Consider the following 5,134-nt stretch of genomic DNA (forward strand, 5'->3'; position numbering starts at 1 on the left):
TATGTACTATACTATTATTATTCCCATTTTTCCGATGAGGAAGAGGAGGCATGGAGAGGTTAAGTGACACCTCCCCACCCCCACCCCAAGGCCACACAACCAGTAAGTGGCAGGGTCAGGGTTTGAACTTGGGCATCCCATCTCCAGAGCATGTGCTTCAAGCCCTCACTACACTATGCTGTCTTCTTCCGTTGTCCAGAGGCGACATCTGTGAGGGTTAGGCTCTAGTTTCATACGGCCAAATAGTTTTCCTAAAAGGCAGTGCCAGTTTAGGATTCCATCAATCCTTCACTCATGCTACCAAGTTTTATTTAGCAACTCCTATGCTGGCATTCATGAGGGACAAGACAGACACGATCTGTTGTCACAAAGTGATTACCATATAATGGGGACACAAATAAACAAAGGGTCCTTAGGAAACATGTGCCCAGTGCTGACAGAGGAGACACTGTCAAGCACTAGGAGCGTACCTGTGTCAGACTTGGTGGTTCAGGAAAGAGAGAGCAAACTTCTCAGGTGACCTTCTAAGAAGAATGGCGTGGCGCGGGTCACGTGGCTGGGGAGGAGCCTGTGCGGGAGTAGGGGTTGGGAAGAAGAATTAGCTGAGTCAGTGGGGTGGGGTTACTACGGCAGCAACGTCGGTGAAAGGAAAGAATAACGAACACCTGGTGGCGAGAGAGAGCAATGGAGGTTTAATTGAGTTTACAAGCTCCTTACAAGCGGAGTTTTAGGGTGTTTCTGCAAGACATTAAACTGAGCATCAGTCCCTTCTAGAAAGGCTTGGTAAGCCACCTGAAAGAGAATGGACTTCATTCTATGAAAGGTGGGGAGGCTCCGAAGGCTATTAAGAAAGAGAAAGACATTTCTTTTTTTTTAAATTTAATTATTTATTTATTTTTGGCTGTGCTGGTTCTTTGTTGCTGTGCCCGGGCTCTCTAATAGCGGCGAGCGGGGGCTGCTCTTCGTTGCGGAGTGCGGGCTTCTCATTGCAGTGGCTTCTCTTGTTGCGGAGCACGGGCTCTAGGCATGCGGGCTTCAGTAGTTGTGGCGCACGGGCTCAGTTGCTCCGCGGCATGTGGGATCCTCCCGGACTAGGGCTCGGACCGGTGTCCCCTGCCTTGGCAGGCGGCTTCTTAAGCACTGCACCACCAGGGAAGGCAGAGAAAGACATATTTAGAATCACGTTTTACGGACTTCCCTGGCGGTCCAGTGGTTAAGAATCTGCCTTCCAATGCAGGGGACGTGGGTTCGATCCCTGGTCAGGGAACTAAGATCCCACATGCCACAGGGCAACTAAGCCCGCGTGCTGCAACTACTGAGCCTGCACGCTCTAGAGCCCACACGCCACAACTAGAGAGAAGCCTGCACGCTGCAACGGAAGATCCCTCATGCCTCAACGAAGATCCTGTGTGCCTCAACTAAGATCTGATGCAGCCAAAATAAAATTAAAAAAAAAAAACAAAACACCAGAATCATGTTTTAGAAACACTACTCTGACTCCAGTGTGTGCAATATAGCGACCAAGGAAGCAAATTCAGTGAAGAAGCTATTGCACTGAATCAGGAGAGAAAAGTAGAGTGGCCTCAACTGGGCCAGGGATAGTGGGAGCAATTTGAGATGAATTAAGGAGGCAGAATGGGCAGAACTTGCTGGCTCATTGGAGCGAGATATGGGGAGAAGTAAGCTTAACACTCAGGTTTCTGGTTTAGGAAACAGGGTGGATGGGGAATACTGGAAGAGCAGGTTTGTTCGGGGGGAGAAGGCGTGAGAAGGTGATGGGTCCTGGTTTTGATCTATTGGGAATTGTGTGCATTGCAGGACATCAGTTGGCATTTGGGTGGTCTGCCGGAAGCTCAGGAGAGAGATCTGAACTATGGTTGCCCTTTTGAGAGGATTCTGCAGAAATATAATCTTCAAAAGGTGTGTAGAGTGAGAAGAGACAGCACCTGGGACCAAGGAACAGCAGTTATGGCCCAAGACACACTGAGGTGCCCACAAAGCAGACTGGAAATGGCAGTTCGAGAGGCAGGAGGAAACCCAGGAGCAGGGGGCATCATGGAACCCACGGGAAGAGAATGTTTCAAGATGAAGGGAGCAATCAGGAGGGGGAAAGAGGACTTTCTGCATTTAACCAGAAGATGGTGAGAGCAATTTTAATTCAGAGCAAAGTGGCTGGTCAGGGACTAGGAATAACTCCTTAGAGTACCTGCATCTCCAGCCTTTCTAAAGATGCTGAAGCAAGCTGCCTTCCCTCGAACCCACCCTACACTGGAGAATTAAGGACAATGGGTTCAGTGGAGGAAATAATCCATTAAGCTATCCACCCTCAGGGGTATGCTTTAGGAGATTTAGGGAAAAACCCATAACTGAATCAAGGTGATTGGCTCTCCAGGGTGGGTGTAACCCAATCCCATCAAGGAACTCCCTAAAGGTGGCAATAAATAGAGCTGTGTAGAGGGAGTGTGTCCTTCCTTCCAGGCAGGGGCAGCCTGGGGCCTGAGTGAGCCCTTGCTCATCAGGGAGCACCCTTCCTTGTAAGCCTTGCTCAGCACAGCTTTCTGCCTGCTCTGGTGAGTCTCAGCCTGGTAGAAGGGGCTTCCTAACTGGCTTCCTTTTGTAAAATTATGCTCACTCTTTGCTCTCTATGCCTTAGGCATGAGGGCACCCAGAGAGGTTATCTTAAGAAATACAGCCTCTCGGCTCCTTCTGGTTTAAATGGATTTGGATTTGAACTGGAAGTTTTCCCCACTTAGGTCAGAGAGGATATGGCAGAGCAGAGGTTGTTGAAGCCACAGTGGTGGTGGTTCATCCACGGTGGGCTTTAGGAGCTGTGAGGCAGGATTGCTCTGCCGGCAAGTCAGTTGCAGACGCCTGTGCTCTGGACCTCAAAATACAGGCCTGGGGAAAAAAAAGAAGAAGAAGAAACAAAATATAGGCCTGGAAACTGCTAACCTCTGTGGCCTCGATGTCTCTGCCAACAGCTGGTGTCAGGGTCTCTCCCTGTGCTCAGGCCAGGTTGGCAGGGAGGACGTGCCCCCAAGCCAAGGTCCTCCATGCCTCTTATTTTGTGTGGAGGCAGGAGGGCAAAGCAGGATATCTGAATTCTGGGCGGTGGGACCTGGGCGGGGCACAGGGCGTGGTGTCCACCTCCACTCCATTTTTTCACAACAAACAAACCAATCAAATAAGACCTTTCGTTCCTTCAAAAACATAAAATAAAATTATTAAACGCCTACAGCACTGAAAGCCACAAACTCTACCCTCATGGTGCTTACAGTCTAGTGGGGAAGAGATACGATAATATAATAAATATATAAAATATAAATTATCTAGGATATTTCACGTTGACTGGTGCTCTGGAGAAAAATAAAGCAGGGGAGAGGGACAGGGAGAAACAGGGTGGTAGGGAAGGCGTTTAGGAGATGCCTGTGTCTTAGAAAACTCTTCACATCAGTAGATAGGAGCGCCTGTAATTTTAATTGCTGAAGTACTTCGTTTTCAGGATGTGCCACACTTGTTTATCAAACTCCCCACTTTCATGATGGTTTTCCATCTTCCCTTACTCTGAATCATTTGACAGTTGTTGTATAGCACTCGTTAGATTCTAACAAGGATAACATTTCTGAAGTCAGCATGCGTTTTTTATTTCCTTGCTAGGTTCCTGGACTCCAGCAGCTGGTTCTGGTGTCCTGCTTTCCTCTTCATCCCTAGCTGGCCCACCCTCTGCACCCTCAGCTCAGGTGCACATGGCCTCCAGAGGCAGCAGACCCAAGCCCCAGAGCATTCCACTCAGCTTGGAGGGAATCCAACAGAACCAGCGGATGTGGTTGGTGAAGCTTCCTAAATACCTGTCACAGCAGTGGTCTGAAGCTTCTGGAAGCGGTGAAGTAGGGAAGCTGCAGATTGCCAAAAATCGGGGAAAGTCTGAAATCTCATTTATCTTGAATAAGGAACTTACAGACATTCGGGGTACAGATGGACAACCTGCCCCGGTCATTGCTCCCAGGGAGCATCAGCTTGTCTTGCAGGGGGTCAGAGGGCAGGTCCTCACAGTGCTGACTGAGCGTGCACCGGATCAGCTCTCCCTGGAAGGAACGGTGGTACATCGGGGAGAAGGCAGACCTGCTCTGAGTGAAAACTACAGGAGGCTGAAGAGAAAGCAAACAGAGGAGTCTTCCAAACCTGCCAGAACCGTACAGAAACTGGAGAAGGTAGTCACGACCAATTATAAACCTGTTGCCAATCATCAGTACAATATTGAATATGAGAAGAAAAAGAAAGAAAATGGAAAGAGAGTGAAGGCTGATAAAGACCAAGTTTTAACCTTGCTATTTGCTGCCTTTGAGAAACACCAGTATTATAAAGGACTTGGTTGGTATCACTATGCAACCTGTGGCATACCTGAAGGAAATCTTGAATGAAATCGGTGTTCAGAATGTAAAAGGGCCCCACAAAAACACATGGGAGCTAAAAGCAGAGTACCGGTATTGTCCGGCAGCAGCTAAGAGTGAGTGAGACAGCCCTTTGTCAAGAAGCGTCGATATGAGCGGGACAATCTTCCGACGCTAAAAGCGATGTGAGGCTGTGCTATTATTGCTAAGAGATAGGGCAGTTAAATATCTTTTTTTTGTTGTTTGTTTGTTTGTTTGTTTTGCGGTACACGGGCCTCTCACTGTTGTGGCCTCTCCCGTTGCGGAGCACAGGCTCCGGATGCGCAGGCCCAGCGGCCATGGTTCACAGGCCCAGCCGCTCCGCGGCATGCGGGATCCTCCCGGACCGGGGCACGAACCCGTGTCCCCTGCATCAGCAGGCGGACTCCCAACCACCGTGCCACCGGGGAAGCCCTAAATATCTTTTTAAGTATTCACATTTAGATTGTAAAACAGGGAAATAAAAAAAGATGTAAACGGAGAAAATGTTGTCTGAGGACTGCCCGTCTTTGCTGCATCCCCGAAGAGCTCAGCTCCTCTCAGTCTAAAGAGAAGTGTCATCAGAAACTGGACAGGGGTGGGAGCGGGGGTGGGCCTGGAGTGGAGGGCAGGGTTGGCTGGGGTAGGCGTGGAGGCCAGCAAATTCTACATTCTAAAATTACCGAAGAACACAGTTGTTTTTGAAATGTTTAAAACGTATGGTC

At 49.1% G+C, this 5,134-nt stretch overlaps 1 pseudogene across 1 annotated transcript; it reads left to right on the top strand.

Annotated features, from left to right (window-relative positions):
- Nucleotides 1-3,746: 3,746 nt before the first annotated feature.
- On the top strand, nucleotides 3,747-4,569 carry LOC309974828 (general transcription factor IIF subunit 2-like; annotated as a pseudogene). Its single transcript has one exon. The product of its transcript is annotated as a general transcription factor IIF subunit 2-like (transcript).
- Nucleotides 4,570-5,134: the final 565 nt, after the last annotated feature.

The sequence above is a fragment of the Leucopleurus acutus genome (assembly GCF_964270905.1).
Source record: "Leucopleurus acutus genome assembly, chromosome: 2".
Taxonomy (NCBI): domain Eukaryota; kingdom Metazoa; phylum Chordata; class Mammalia; order Artiodactyla; family Delphinidae; genus Leucopleurus; species Leucopleurus acutus.